The 16,751-nt window shown below is 44.3% G+C and overlaps 2 long non-coding RNA genes across 3 annotated transcripts in view; both read right to left on the reverse strand.

The window, feature by feature from the left end:
* The window catches only part of LOC111922282 (uncharacterized), a 34,212-nt gene extending 18,766 nt beyond the window's left edge, over nt 1-15,446 (reverse strand). Inside the window, exon 1 of one of the 2 annotated variants that reach the window (XR_015276042.1) lies at nt 14,195-15,446. This is a non-coding gene — a long non-coding RNA (uncharacterized LOC111922282). Of the gene's footprint in view, nt 1-11,607; nt 11,830-14,194 lie in introns of those variants that run through there. The other variant, XR_015276039.1, reaches the window with a different exon arrangement.
* Nucleotides 10,094-11,366, reverse strand: LOC147650665 (uncharacterized). The gene is made up of 2 exons (XR_015276043.1): nt 11,289-11,366; nt 10,094-10,993 (listed from the first exon to the last, which is right to left on the reverse strand). It is a non-coding gene; the product is annotated as an uncharacterized LOC147650665 (long non-coding RNA).
* Nucleotides 15,447-16,751: the final 1,305 nt, after the last annotated feature.

A 16,751-nucleotide genomic window follows, 5' to 3' on the forward strand; every position in this document is an offset into this window, starting at 1 on the left:
GATGGGGTTTTAAATCACTTTAAAAGGTAGAAGCTGCTTGCAGGGTTCTTTATCTCACCATTCCAACTGGAAATAGACTACAGAGTCACAAGAGTGTTTTGTGGTCATTGTTTTATCAAGAGTTTAAGAAAAAAAAAACCCCAAAAGATCAGCACAATTAAGGGAGCCTAATCCCACTTTACATTTCAAAATATATATTGTCCTCCCGTTTTCCAATATGGTAAGGAATTGTTACATGAAGAGTGAGAACATTTTACAACTTTTAAGCCAAATCTTCAGAATATCTGTATTTTAAATGTTGCTGCAAAATTGTATTTTTAGAAGATATAGACAATGAAATTATTTTTTTTGGTAAATTCGGATAATTTGAAATTCTAGCATGATTACTTCCTTATGCAGATTTAAAGCTCATTTTCCAAAGGCATTTATTTCCTGCAAACAAAACCCAGTAAGCTTGACTGCTTAAGTGTTTGAGGAATACGATCAGAAAAGGGAAAACAGGCTTAGCAAAAATATGTGTTTACACGTCAAAATCGAGGACAAAAAAAATATAAGCTCTAATTTTTATTTTTACTCACTCTCCATTTGAGTTCTAGTGGAGACCTTGGAAAGTTTTGATAATGATTATAACAACATCTGTATTTTCTTGGTTAATCTTGGAGTTTTGGAGGCAAAGGGTTTCATACCAGCCTTACAAACGTAAGGAATTTCACTCAGATTGAACGAGATAAATTACAGCTACTCTAGAATGAGAAGAGAAACAGCCCAGGCCTCCAAAACCGCAAGTATAGAACTGGGATTTTTATTTCAAGCAAGTTTTGAGCCTGTTTCCATAACAATCTTCATTCTCGTCTTCCACGTGCAGGTAGCACCATAGGGCATTTATTGATTGGTATATAAAAGTTGACAAAATGATGCATTATTCAGTAAATTGCCACATGCAGGGAAAAGAAACTGTACCTTTTTTTTCTGAAATCTTACAAGCATATACTTTATTTCATAGACAGTATGACAAAGCACTGAATCATTCTGTTGTAATGTACCATATATAAAAAGACCCCTTATGTAGTAACTCAAAACAAACTTCTTCATATTTGTCAATACTTGCTAGATGCAGAGTCCAATCAATTTTGGCTGTAGTGATGCACTGACACACTTTGATTAGAACATCACCTGAACAGAAACAGCTCCTGTGTCAGGCTGATGTTTCCCATGAGCTTTTTTATTTTCTTCCTACAGTCAATTCATTATAAACTGGCTCCTGCCAGAGCTTTAACCAACTCAGAGCTCATCAGCCCAGGGACTAGAGTAGCTCTGGGCATGTAAGGCACATAAACTCCAGAATTACCATCTTTAACTATTGCAGACAAGAGATTTTCAGGCTGAAACAAACACTCCCCCTTTCTCTGACCAAGCTGTTAAAGGTAACAATCTTGTCTCAGCTTAAAACCATTCACAGTACACTTTTTTTAACAGTCAAAGTTTTGTATTAGGTGGTGAGCTGTAACGAAACGTAAGCAGCCCTAGAAAACACCGTTGGTACAATCCTGTCACAAAATTAGGTCAATGGCTTTTTGTGCAATTAAAGCAGCAGAGCAAACACAAGACATCTTGGCTAAGACACGCACAGTGCTTGATCACCACCTGAAAATTCTGCCTGCCATCTTTGTTGCCATTTCACCCAGAGGAAGGTTCTATGTGCCCAAAACTAGGTTTATTTTCTTCAAGTCTTAATCATGTATCTAACCAGAATTTATCATCTCTTTTTACAAATGTGTCTTAAGTGTAGAAACATTTGCTTTAATGACAAAAGCTGAGATTTTGATCTCTTCTTGTTAGTCCAAACACATGGGACATAACTTATGTGCCCGTGCCTTCAATTCAGGACTGAGTAATTACATTTAAGCCGTGGAACCACTCCAGTTTTTAATTGGTGTCTAAACTGAATGTTGTCCTAAGGATTTGGAAGCATATGAAGTGAATTTAGGGATAAACATGTATGGCAGTACTTGGAAAATGCATCTGAAATGAACTAATCCAGTCTGCAGAAGGGAAAGAAAACCTGAAGCAGAGGTCCAAACTTCAAGAGTAAGAGCAAGCACATTGTAGCTTTGCACATACAGATATAAGCATCGCCATTCCTTTCATTTTCCCCAACACATTTTTTTCTTTTATATTTTTATTAATACTGGCAAAAGAAAGAATATAAATTGTGCTAGCTACTTCACCTCTTATTCTTCTCCTTCAGCATGCCTTTAAAACCTTTCCGTAAGACAGAATATTGACTATGATGAGACCAAACATTAGACAGAAGTAAATAGGTCAAAATAAAATGCTTTTAATTGAGAAACTATCTCAGATTTTCTTGTAACGAGCCACACATGCTATTGGTATTAAACAGTACATTTCAATACTCCAACCTAGGGTGTGAGACAAAGGAAACCATAGAGCACTTTGGGGAAAAAAAATGTGTGGGGAGCATAAGTTCGTACGTGTAGGAAGGCAAATGCTTGAATAATTTACAATCTTAACATGCACAAGAATGAAACACTATGACTTTAATAACTAGCTTTTTTTCCCCCCTTAAACTCCAATTATTAGGCTATTGTGCTCCAGGCTAGCATATCAGGTGCTGATAATGAACATTCAGGCACAGGACTTTTGCTGCAAAAATGAAAACTGTTCTGCTCAAAAGATTAATAAAGAATTATCTTCCTGAATATACACACACACAAACATATATACATATATACATATATATGTATATATACTGAGCAAAATGAAAATTGTAACCAAAATTGGAATGTTGAATCTACTCAAGTGCTCTTAATAATGTGGAAATAAGTTTAGGAGAAAACATAACCTAATTAAGAGGTTCCAAAAGGCACATTAGTACATGCTGGAAAATGATTTTTACTTATGGAAACTATTTTATGCTTTACATTATCATTATAATGCACAGTCTTAGACTAACAAACCAAGGATATGCATGAATGTCACACTAGAGCTCTTCATTTACTGCTGGTGTTCGGTGCACTGCACCCAGGTTATGTTTGAACTGCAGATGGAATGTAACCTTAGCAGAGTAAAAATGAGCAATCAAGAAAATAATATTTGTGAGGTGGCAAAGAGGCTTTTCGGTACTAAAGGAATCACCGTCTCAAAGAAATCTTTGCAGGTGACAAGCCTGAAAAGGAACCTTTAAACCCAGAGCGAGGAGATCAAAGACCTTGCAAAATTCAATTGCACATAACATGGAGGAGTCTTAAAAACGACTAACACTCCTTGAAAACCTAGTTGGGATTTGAATACTGTGGCTGGAAGTTTTCAAGTCTTTTGTGAGCAGCTGAAGTAACGATGGCTGCTTTCCTGGGAGTCAGCAGCCCCACACCCAAGTGCGGTGCACTGCCGCAGCATTCCCAATCCCACACCATATTCCCACAGAGGCTGCAATATTTCTGAGCTAGACATTACGGACCGGTCAGCTGGCAACAAGATGCTCATTGATGGGTCAGCAAGGAAAGTGAGGAGACCCTCTGCACTCATTTTTTAGTTCTTCCTTTAGCAAATGCACTGATTCATCTCTGTAACGTGCAGCCTTCCCCAACATGCAGAACCTCTAGAACAGAAATTTTTTGAAACTGAAAATTAGATCAAAAGCTCCAGGCCTTTAACAGCACAATTTCATGAGCTCTGCCTCCTTAAGAAACCAGGAAAAAAATACAGCTACATGAAAAATAAATGAGCAGCTTTTCCTGACTCTGAAACCAGAAAATAATGACATGAAACCAAAATCAAATGCAGCACTATCAGTTGTATTCCCAAATGCCAGCATTAATTCTCCCTCTTCCAGCTCCCAGAGACTTGTTAAACAAATGAGCCTTATAATGCATTTTGCAAGTGAAAGGTCCTGGAGTGGTAAGAAGTCAACTCCCATACCAAAAGCCCTTAATGAAAATGCTGCAGCTTACTCCAGGAGTTCTGCACAGAAGGGCATCAGCCTGAGCTCACTCCTGCCACAATTCCTATTTTCTCCTTTGATCAAAAGAGCAGCTCTGCAGCACTAGCAATAGTCTGGGCTTTTAGATCAAAACTAGTATCTCAATACCTGGAAGTCAAGTCAGCTGGTGTAAATCACAAAAGGCTGGTTTCGTGTGTGCACAGACCAGACAGATGTTTTTTTGCAGCAGAAAAAAAATCCTCTATTTAAAACGTGCCCGATGTACTGCATTTTCCCTGCACACCTGGGTTGGGTGTACAGCCATGCTGTCATCCCGGTTATCCTCCCCACAACCTTCCTGGCATTTTTGGAATCATGTACACACCTCTAAGATTTTTCGTCTCCTGGAGAGAGACCTGGTTTTTGCTTGCACTCTCTGATACCCTCAGGAGAACTTTTCCCCTCTTCCCTAGTTTTCCCCGCTTGTCATTACTTTTTTCCTTCAAGTTTAAAAAAACGAAAGCCTTTGGACTGAACGAGGGTGAAGGCGGGATGAGTAAGCCTCTTGCTTTAAACCGAGGAGAAAAACCTTAAAATCCAAACTGCACGAACACAACATGTCTCCTCCTGCTGCATTAATGCCGCCTCACGAAATGGCGCCTGCCTCTGCAGACTGCTCAAAACGCCCACGGCTCCTCGGGAAAAGAGAAATGCAACTTTTTGCTTGTTTGTTTGTTTGTTTTCCCCGCAAAGCTTTTATTTATCTCTCTTCACATTCAGCCCCTCGGTACCTCCCGGGAGCCCTCGGCAAAGCCAAAATTTGACGGGGAGAGTTCTCCATAAAACGGCCTTTCCCCGTCGCTTTTCGGCCCCCCCGGGACTGCTCCCCACACGGGTGCGGGTGTGTGGGGCTGTGGGCTCCAGCCCCTGCACACTGGGAATAAATGTGCCGATTCAGCCGCTATCGCTGCGATCTTGCCTTTCCAGAATTTTCTCCCTCCGCTTCCCAAATATAAAAGGACTTTTTGTGCTGAACACGGAGCGGGAGCGGTGACGGGCTCGGCGCAGGGCGCCATGTGGTATTTGGTTTCTCTACAGTACATGTTTTTATAATGAAGGGGGAAGGGAAGGAAGGGAGCTGCTCCTACCAGCATGCCAATAATCTGTTGCAAAGGGCTGCAGCGCTCAGAGCCAATTAGTGCTCCAGTTAACCATTTAACTGCGGAAACAAAGCCGGTCCCGGGCACGCAGTCCGCGGGATTCCAGACTGAAAGGACGGTGTGGGCTCCCAGGGCATCGTGTTCGTACAGATTTTTTTCATAGATGCATTTTTCCTTCTACTTTAATAATAAATACTTTCGACAGACAAATTGACCACTGAAACTCCCTTAGATCACAGCATGCAAAGGTGGGACAGCTATATCCTGCACACGTACACCACAGTTTTAATAGAAGCTGTGTGTGTTTCAGGATCAGTGCTAGCCTGTGGTGGAACGATAAAAGCCACCCACAGGAGGTGCATTTCCCATACGAATATCGGGTCCCTGCCATAGGGACAGCAAATCCATGCTGTCCATGGTGAGCTGGGAAGGGTCAGAGTGCTGCTCTGCCAAAGAACGGATGTGTCACTGCAACATGTCCCAGCAGTGCTGCTGTGGCTGGAAAAACACCCTAAGGTGGGACAAGCTCTAGGAAAGCAGTGGCAGAGTGTGTCTCCCTCTGAATGTGATGTCTCCATCATCCAGACAGCACTACCCTGCACCAGTCCTGTTTCTTCAACCCCTTAACCGTATCAGAACAAGACCAAAAAAAAAAAAATAATAAAAAAATCTTATATTCTTCAGTATAATTTGTTATAAACCTTTAAAGTCTGAGTCAGGTCAGCTCGTGGCTTGTTGTGTGCCACTGAACAAGCCAGGGAAGAAGATGCACAGGGAATTCTGAGCTATGATCTTTTTCTCTAGGGGCAAGTCTGAACACTGCCAGAGAGCATAGACAAATTAGTCCTAACACATAGCAACAGTAACCTGCTCCCGCTTGACCCAGCGGCTCAGTAAACCTATTTTCGTCCTCCTTTTTTATCCCATGACGTACCAGTGAATATTGGATCAGACTCCCAGGGATACCAGGAGGACCAGCAGAGTTTGTACAGCTCAGTGAAGTGCCCAGGGTGCCAAAAGCAGGCTCTGCACCCCAGCTCAGCAGCCCTGGCAAGAAGCAGACTCTACTTCCTTGGGAGAGGTTGCAGCAGCGCTGCAGGTCTGCTTCCACCCCAGGCAAGCTCTGCAGTGCACGTGAAAGGCATATTCGAACATCACTACCTTCCCTAAAAGATGTGGTCAAATTTCCCTAGTCGTCATGGAGAATGTCCAATGCCTGTGAAAGTTGCAGGTTGCCCATCTGAACTGCTGTACCAAGGCTGACACAGTAACACATCTCACTTTTAAACTCAAGGAAGGATTGTGACTAAAGTATAACTTTACATTCAAGTTAAAAATATTGGGGACCAGGGGGAGGAAACATATGGCTAAGAAACTAGCAGATTATTTTGGCATGTGAGCTGTCAGAGCACAGGCAATACAAAAGCTCTCTTGTTCCTGCTGCCTCCCACAGCTGCATTCACTAACTATATCCCAAGCTGAGAGCTGCATTTCTACACCCCTTCCCCAGCACAATCGCGTTTGCACAAACACCACCCAGGTCCCTTGGGACAGGCAGGGAGGCAGCAGCGATGCCCTAGTTACAGACGGCATGAAGGACACGAGTCTGCATGGAAATTATTCCCATCAGATGATTTTCAATAGTTTATGGAGAGGAAAAAAAACCCAACAAACAAACAAAAGAACAAAAAACCCAGAGGAATAGCCACGTCTATAAAAAAAGAATTCACTGAATCCACCTCCTAGTAGGTGTGGAGGAGGACTATGATCTTGGGGACTGGCTGTCCCCCAGAGAGTTTTACCCACTTTTACCTTCCATCAGGTCTCTGTGGTATATTGACTGATCATACACACGTACATTTGGGGTGGGGGGAAAAGATATGACTGAATTTCCATAGGACTGAGGTGCTCCCCCACGACCTCCATTCTGCTCCTCACATTTCTCCCATCCACACTTTGCATCCTTTACCCTCAAGGACACATCCTTTGGCCTGGCACAACAGAACCATGGTCCCAAGTGCAGCCTTGAGACACTGCTGCAGTCACAGCAACAGAGGGAAGAGCTGCCCCTTCTCAAATTGTGAATTCTACAGTAGATCAAATTGTGGCAGGAAAAAAAAGTCATCTTGGTGTCTTTCCTCACTTCCAAGCTGTGAAGCAGCAGGGATTTTGACCCTCCTGGTCTCTCCTTTTTCCTTTCCTCACAGTTCCCCTTTTCTTCAACACCTCCAGTTCCACTAGTAGTGAAGCAAATTTGACAGAATCTGGTCAATTTTTCAAGCTTTCTCATTTTAAGAAGTCAGTGGGAGCACACTATCTTGCAATCAAACCTCACAGGAGGGAGAATTAAATATCTCATGCATGACCTTAATCCGTAGGATTTTGCAGATAGTTTCTCTTGTAATCTCAATACCCGGAGCTTATTACGCATTCAAAACGTATCTGTAGCCCTGGAACATTTTGCAACAAAAGGAACTCAAACTCATTTTGATATAATTATGCAGTCATACCAGTCACATGCTTGCTATGGAACAAATATAAATACTGGGCTTTTGGGAATAACTTACAGACTTAGAGTGTAAAAAAAAAACCAAATCAAAACAAACAACAAAAACCCAAGAATGAAACCGTCCATTATATATGGAAAAAAGATCAGGTTTAGATGCCAAATTGCAGTAGAAGAAAATGGCAGTTACGTATGAAATCTTTTATATATTTTTTCAATCTGCAAAACATGAAAGAACTGAAACTGATACTTAAGCATCTCCATAAAGAAATGACTTCATTTTCTAAAATAGGAATATCATTTAAGGCATTTAAAAACCTTTGAAATCAGATAATTTATTCACAAAATGGCCACAGGTCCCTAAGCTTAAATCGCTGAAAGCTAGAAAAAGTTAGGAAACTTTGCTCTGGGTTTTGAGTCTTTCTAGCACATTTTTTCTTTCTCTGCTTTTCTTGCCTTCCTGAAACAAAATGACCTCAAGGACTGTTCTGATTTTGTCGATGGAAATTGCCTCTTTTAATTAGGGACGTTGCTGTTCAAGAGCCACACCCGGCTGCACTGGTGGTGCTGGAAACCTGCCTTGCTCACTGGGGACCGGCTGGGGCTTTGCCTGCTCTGATCTCCTAAAGTCTTCTGGATCCAATGGGTTTTGGACCACACGTGGGAAGATGTAGCCCCATCTCTGTGCTTTTTAAGAAGGGAATACAAAACGGGAAACCAGATGTTAAACCTGAGCTCCAGAGAAGCCACAGGAGCTCGAGTTACCTCCAACAGCACTGCAGTTCTAAAAGCAAATAAAGACGTAAGGGCTTGAGATGGAAGGTTTCATTCTTCAAAGAAGGCAGTGACTCACCCACATTCCTAACTGCACAAACAAGGGAGGCAAACCCTCCTCTGGCAGTTAGGATCCTCCACGTTTTCCTGTGCCATCCCAAGCAAAGGCAGCTGTGGTGGTGTGTGATAGCAGACACAGGACAGGGCAGATGTATTTTGGAAAGGGACCCTCTTCTGTACACCTCTGTGTTTATGTGCCTCCTTGGAAAAATAAAGAGTTCCCAAGTACTGCTTTTCAGTTCTGAAAACACACTGAAAAGGGCTACTACTAATAACCAGTTTTTAAGAGCCAAACCCATCTTTTCTTAGATAGGTTTTACTAAGAGGCAGTAGTTTACTTAAAAAAAAAAAAATCCAAACCAACAAACAAAAACCAAGCCAAGGACAGATAAAAAAAGTCAAAAAGCTCACTGAGCAGACAGCCAAGCAGTCTGTAACGTGGATAAGGTGATGTTTCTAACCATCAAGTTACCCATATGGGAAAATTTGACCTAGGGATGTGGAAACCCACCCTCCCAAAAGTCTGCTCAGCTGTTTCCATCAGACAAGGCACACTTCACTGATGGAGGACAAGCATCTTCCAGATGACGGATGGCGTGTAGCCAGACTGCTAAACATGCCCTGCTCCACCCTTCCTGCATGGCTCTCCTGGAGGTGGGGAACGCTGTGCAGGTCCCCAGATGGTCGGGGCATCAACAGAGCTTTGCTGGGTGGTAGCAACATAGCCCTCAGCAGCAGGGATGAGGAGGAGGTGGTGGAAAGGCTGGGTGCGAGGAAACAGGACCGAAAAGGAGCCCAGAAACCATAGAACATGAAGAATGCTAATTTGTAAGAGAAAACTGCAGGAAACATCTCTTAACTGTAAACCTCAGAGAGGTGTGGTTAGGAGACACAGGTGTCAGGGTGACAGGGTGCAGGGCAAGCTATGCCTGTGTCCAGGAGAGATGCCTCAGAGCCACAATCCAAGTGGAGCTCCCCAAGAAGTGCTGCTGGGTAGGTGGTCCCCTGTGTAGCTGTGCCAGGGCTCTGTTGGGTGAGGTTCATCTGTGCAATGCAGGATGCCAGAATGCCAGCACAAAATTCCCCTTTGGCTGCATACTCCATGAAGCAGAATTAAGGCTGATGCTCACTGTGTTCTACTTTATATCAAATTTTCCAGTTCTGAGGTTTCCAGTAGTATACAGAAACCCCAAAGTCATCATAATTCATTCTTTCTGCTGTTCCTGAGGGTTCCTAGAGCTGCTGCAGAAGGGAAGTGGCAGCATTACCTAAGTGAGGGGACTTGTGGGGTGGCACACTTGTTTGTGTGACAGCTACCAGTGTAGTTTGTCTGCTGATGCTGGGAGAGACCTTGGCAGCATGGGCTGCTAGCAGAACACAGAACTTTTATTAATGACAAGTATCAAGCCTCAAACAGATAAAATAAGCTATCCTGGAGCTGAAGCCATGCTCGAGACATCATGGACACGCCTGTTGCACTGATGCTGCTGCCATACTTAAAGCTAAAGCCCAGCAAGCAGGGACACCACGCAGACCCACTCCTCCTGCTGCTGCAGATTCTGCGGGCAGCCTTTGAAATATTTTAGGCATTTCAGACTATTCTCCTGTCAGGACTCCAGAGCTTACATAAAAAAAATTAACCCGCTTATCAAGTTGCAGAACAACAGCGATCCATCTGGTTTATTAGATGGAAAGAACAAGAGCGGGGGAGGATTTTGCTGACAGTATTTCTGGCTTGATTAAGTGACTGTTATGATCAGAGCAACAGCAAACAAACATCACAAAGTCATTAAAAGATATTTCCTTGTGCAAAGGAAGAGAAACCACCACCAGAGATGGACTCCACACGTATCGCTGTTATTACTACTGAGAATTTTGGCTGGCTCGTGTTGTTTGGAAAGCCCGGTTCTGCCAGGCTGCTTGAGAAAAAGCAGCATTTGTCCCCAGCTTTCGGCATGAAAACACAACTCAAATCCCTTCTCGGGAACAAAGGTGCTTCCCAGGAGCCTGGCGTGCGGCCGGCATGCCGAGCGCGTAGCCAGGCAACCGCAGCCGGATTGGGGCTTGCGCCTCACCCGCGATGCTCCAGCCTCCACAAACAATTCCTGCCACGTCGACAAGACCGTGCAGGGTAATGGAAAATTACTGCAGGCTTTTTCTTAAAGGGCGAGCACCGCCGCTGGCGGAGAGGGCTGATCCGCATCCCGCTTCCCAGCGCGCCGCAGGGTCAGCCTGTGTTTCCTGCCAGGAGACTGCAGTGCGGCCCCGCACTGCATTTATTTCATTAATACCATGAAACATCATTTACGTGCTATTCCAGCCGGCTGCGGGGATCAGGAGCGTGTAGCAGCGAGCTGAGCTGCGAGGGAATGGAGGAGCAGAGCAGCCGGAGCTGAAGCACCGAGGGCTGCGGTTCTCGAAGTGCTCTCGATGCTGCTCGAACACGGCAGCCTTAGCGCAGGGCAGTTCCTACGGGATGCTGCCAAAATCACCCTCCTGAGCTTGGCAGGCGCAGGCCTTTAACAACTGCCTGGCACAGTCCTGCCTGCAAGGCTGCAGGAAGAAAAAAAAATAAAAATACCGTTAAAGAAAGAGCAAACTTTGGCAGTGGTTAAGCTGCTATCAGGACAATTAAAAAAATTATACATATATATATATATATATATATATGTATATATATATATGTGTGTATATATATATATATGGCCTTGTTATATATATATATTATATATATATATATATATATACACATATATATATGTGTATATATATATATATATGGCCTTGTTTACCTCCATTTCTGGTGTAAAAAAAGAGAATTTAGTTAATAAGACAGCATTGTGCTTACCTAGCTTTTAATATCAAGCGAAAAAGCCCCACAAATAGCTGCAGGAGCACCAAACAGCCAGTTCAAGCCACTGCACCTCTGAAAATCAGAGATGTGCAGACTTACTGGTTGGGCAGGATCTGCCCGGAGCACACAGGAGCTGCCCAACAAAAATGCACAGCACCAAATGGTGCTCTTCCCAGTCTTCAAAAGTAGCTCCTATATCCAAGTTTCATTTTGTCTCCTGCTGGAGTAGAGCACTGTTCTTGGGGTACCTATGGGGAACTGTGTCCAGCCTGCAGCAAAAAGAGAAACGCAGACCTGCTGCTCTTGCTTTTACCTTTTTCCTCACTGCACACAGCTCTTGGTGGCCCTGGTGTGGCTCAGGTTCACAGATGTTGCATGCCAGAGTGGTTCCAGGTCAGCTCATGCAGCAACAGTACTTTTGTTCTTACCTATCTTCATGTAGTAACCTGCCTTTTTTTTCAGATAAGCACTGGTTAAAGCCTCAACCAAAATATTTTTTCACTCTGTTGTAGCCAGCAAATGAAAACAAAGCCCCTGCAACAAGTTAGGGGACTACTTTGTAATAGAAACTTCCTTTCCCTTAAATAGAAACCTTTGTTGTGAAGCTGTTTTCATTGCAAGCTCTGCAGGGAAAGTCATTATATTTAGTAGAGGTTGACCTCATTTTGTAGTCCTCGATATTAAACATTCTAAGAGGGAAACATAATTAGAAGCGGTGAGTTCTCAACAAAGATACACAGTACTTGTTGCTGTTTCCTTCTTACCTAAGGATTAATTTAATATGGTTTGGAAAGAGTAACTTGAAACAGCTTTTGGCAGATAACTGAACTCAAAGTAAAATGCAAAGATCTGGTTTCCAAGAAGCTTTTTACAAGCTGTACAGAGAAGTGAAATAAAACCCTTCAGCAGCACACAAGGCTTCCTGCAGAGCCTCCCTGGAATAGCTGCGAACCTGCATTTCGGTGAAAGCTAATCTTGGTTGGAGGCTGGGGTTACATAAAGACACCTTGCACAGAGGCGTAGAGGACCCGTGGTCAGGCATGGACCTGCCCAAGTGGCAGCCTCTGCTCGGCTGGAGGGAATCGAGGGAATTTTCTACTGCATTTCCAAGGCTGTGCTCTGAGACAAAGGAAGAAAAAAGGAGTTTCTTCTCAGTCAACACAGACAAGGGAGGGAGTGCAAAGATGCTCCAGCTTTGTTAAATTTGCTAATGCAACCTGGGTTTCCACACAGTGAACACTGTTGTCACAGCATAATGGTTAAACACAGCACTGGCCACTACTAAATAAACACATTTACCACAGAAAGGGAGGGCAAAGCAGAGAGTGTGCTGCACCATGCCAGGACCTCTCTGACCTCTCTGAGCACAACCCTGTGTTGGAGCTCTTCACCTTAATATGGTTTAAAACATCTCTTCACAGCCTGCTTCTCAAGTAACCCCATCACTTTTCCAAACTATAGCAGTTTGCTTGAACTACACATTTTTAATTAATTTTCCTAGCTCTTGTGATAGCCCCACTGCACTCCCATCTCCTGAGCATCCCTTGCATTCCCAGTGCTCCGAGTTCTGCTGACAAAGTGTCACCTCCCTGCTGAAACACTCATTATGTGAACAGAGCAATTTCTTGTTGAAAGGCCCAGGCTCCCTTAAATTTCGCTTTAGATTCTGTGGTTTGAATGAATGTTTCTGCTTCAGCAACCCTGAAAACTTCCTTATTTCTGCACGGTTCTCCCCCCTGCAAACAGCTGACTGCTTTAAACTCTGCTTTGGACTTGTTTTTCTGAAAAATCAGATAAATTGTGGTGTCCCCAGCTGAAGCACTTTGACATGGTGTTAAACAGCAGTTTCTTTTCCATAGCCCAGCTCTCCTGGGTCTGTGCTGTGTGGAGCAGGGTGGTTGCTGCCCACTCCGGCAGTGGGTTTGCTCTGCCCTGTGGTTTGTGGCACAACGTGCATTTCAACAGGAGGAAAGAGAAAGGCAGCTCCTCCAGAAACATCACCAGAAACTCCCCAAAGCCCACAGCATGGTGGCTTAAAGCGCACAGCTTTTGTTCCTCCTCCCTGGGAAGAGATTTGCACTCCACACAAGCAAAAGGGATCACAGTCAAGGAAAATATGTGAGGAAGCCAAGAGTGGGACCACAGCAGCCTGGGACAGTCCTGGATGGGTGGGCTGTAGAGCTGGGGGGACATTTGGTGGCCAGCAGCTCTCCTTGGGGCAGAAGGACAGGACATAAATAAGACACCTTTACCCTTGCACCTTACTTGGCCTCCACTCCCAGCAAGGCCAGTGCTATTCCAGCTTAGCTGGTTTTTCCACCCTCCTATTTCAGATGTGGAGTGTTATTATTAAATCACACCCAACAATTCCCACTACACCTCAAGCAATTAACCCTATCTCATGGCAGTGCTTGCTGGGGAGGGCCTGGACAATGTCCTGGGACTCCCATAAAGCTGGGAGCAATTTTTTCACTCATTCAGTGTGAAGAAGGTTGGGCTTTTTGCATTTATTTTTTGGGCAGTATTTTCAAAGAGCCTTTCTGTCAGGCTCAGCCACGTATGAGCTTCCAAGTGAGCTCTGGGGGCATCATTAGCAGTGCTGCCCTGTGCTGAAGTGATGTCAGCACTTCCATTACCCCACCTTTCCCTTGCTCCAGCCCCTTTGTAAGTGGGACATAAAAATCCAGTTTTGGCAGAAACACTCAAGCTAACAAGGAAAAGAGTCACCACTTTAACCTGATCCTTGCTAAACTTATCTGGCTGGGTGGAGAAAGCAAGGGATTTAAAATATGCTTTCTCCCTCCCACGCCTAAATCATGAATTTTAAAATCCAGCTGTATTGCACTCAAATTACTCACGGGGAATTTTTTTTTAGGTTGGGGTTTTTTTTCGTAACTTACCCGTGGTAAATGGAGAAGTGATCCTTTCTCTCCTCCGCCTCTTTGCAAGCCAAACACTTGATTAAAAATTTCCATTGTCAGTCTACTAATGAAGGCCACAGTTAATAGTCATTTTAATTGGGCACAAATCCATTGTAGTGTTAAGGGAAGACACAGATGTCCTTCTCACCACCCTTGGTGACACACAGCCACCCAGGCTGCTGGGGCAGGAATTAATTTAGCTGACAACTCACCCAGAGCTTCCAGCCAGCCCAGCCCTGGCTGAAACCACCCCACAGCAGAGCAGGGGCACTGCTGGGTTAGGACAAAGCAGATGGGGCTGGAGGGAGGCAGGAGTGCCCATGGAACATGTTTTTCAATAGCTGGCTTCTAGATCAGCTGCTGCTCAAGGACAAAGCAGCCCCTTCTCTTGTGGAAACACTTGCTATCGAGTGGCCATGCCATCAGCCATGGATTCATCCAAGCTCAGACTCCATATTTTTTCCTTTCTTCTTGACTTTTCAGCTGGATCAGTTCAATGAGCACAAGAGCCAGCACACACAGAGTGGAGACAGGGGACTGAGACAGAGGAGTGCAAGATGCCTGCAGCCAGCAGCACCAAGGACTTGGGGAAGTTTGTCTCTCTGAATCCAGCACACAGCATGTGTACCATGAAATTAGGCTGAGAGAAAGAGGCCATGGCCTTCTCTGCATTGCCACCTCAGATGTTAGAGGAACTGCAGGAAGACAACCTGTGTGAGGGGCCAACCAACTCTTTCACTCTTACAAACAAGTTACCCCACTTCTGGTTTCAATATTTACACATTTTCTAAGCTCAGCATGTATTCCTGTGTTACCCCAGAAAAGACAAAGCCTGGAAACAGGTCAGGCTCCAGCCAACAAGAGCTTGTTCTGGTGTGACAACATCTGCAGCTCCAGACTTGCTGAGGATGTTTGGGATATGCAGTAGGTAGAGGTTCTGTGGAGTCAGGCAAGACAGTGCAGCCCTGCCATCCTGCTTTCCTGGGAAGGGAATGCTGTGCTGCACATTCTGGCAGTGCCTGCTAAAACACTTTAAGCTCCAATGCCACATCCAACTGCCCCTGAAAGACACATTTTAGAACTGAAGAGAAGTTTCCATGTGTCTCCTGAAAACTCCTTCTCCCATTTGACCTCCAGACAGTCGGGGTAGGAAGCCTGTGAGCGTGGCCATCTGCCATCCTGCTCGGAGGCAGCTGCCTTTCAGCCTGCTCATTAGTGTGCATGTCATCACATCACACACTCTCTGCTTGCTGTGGGGAGGGGCTCTTTTTTGCAGTGGAGTCTAGTAATACAGGACACAGATTTACAGGAAATGAGGCTTTACTTCCTGCTCATGGAGAATCATGTCCTGTTTGTCTGATTAATTCTGGAGGCATTATGCTAACGGGTGCACATTCCACTGCAGGACACACATAATGCCAAACTAGCTCCCCTGAGAACACTTGAAAGGGGAAACCAGTGTTTGGGCTGCTGTGCTCCCTCTCAGGCCCCCAGCAGGCTGGGTCAAAGATCAGTACCCTAGTTTTCCCCTGATGTCAGCATGCTGGTGAATGCCAGCACCACAGCTTGTCCTTTTCCACCCAGGAACTGCAGTTTTCCCTGTGCCACCCACTGCAGTGCATGGGACATTTGGAAAAGCTTCGCTATGACTTGCACCTGGCTAAAATTCCAGCTCTCCAGGAAGAATGGCACATTATCCCAAGTAAACAAAAACCCTTTCATGGAGAAATGAATGTCAATACCAAAGGTGGGTAAGAGATTAAAGTAGTGTTCAGAGGACACTGGGTTCCCCTGGGGACTTTGATTTCACCTCTGATGCTGTGGTTTGGCTCAGCACAGGAATTTATTCCTGTTAAATACATACCTAATGAGACCAGTGACCTCCTGGGAGAGTTGCATCAGTTTTCATCCCAGCTGTTCCAGCTTCTGCTGGAGTTTCCATTAAAGGACTGGTAATATGTGGCCCACTGGTCCCATTTCCTTCTTTTAGCTGGGTCTGGGACTGCTCCAGCTCCTAAACCTTTACCTGCTGCTGGCTTGGGAGATTTGTAGGAGCAGGTCCACAACTCAGTCCTGTTGCCACTGTGAAATGCTGAGGTCCCCTGTGTGCCTCATGGAAGTAACTATGAAATACAGAGAGATTAAATCAGTCCTGAAATGCTATTTCTCTGCCACAAACTTTGTGCCCAAAGCTGAGAGGTGAATATGGTTCTGCTATGCTGAGAAACGAAACAAACCCTATGGTTTTTGTCATCTGTTTATGAGATTGAAATGTAAGTCATGGCTTTAAGGTATGTATTGTAGGCTCTCTTCTTTAAACACATAAATATTTTATCAGTGAATATTCCGTTTCAGCAGTCACGCATGAGCTCGCTCCAAAGGCTGTTGCAATTGCAAGTTGTTGCAATCTGGAGTTAAGCAGTCATTCAGATTGTGCAATTTCCTAGTGTTTGAGAATATCCCAACAGAGAAGAAACAACAGAAAATGGAAAATGTTGTTTTCTTAATCAAATCGATACCAGTAGACTTAAATCTG

This window comes from Cyanistes caeruleus, chromosome 13, assembly GCF_971803275.1.
Source record: "Cyanistes caeruleus chromosome 13, bCyaCae1.hap1.1, whole genome shotgun sequence".
Lineage (NCBI taxonomy): Eukaryota > Metazoa > Chordata > Aves > Passeriformes > Paridae > Cyanistes > Cyanistes caeruleus.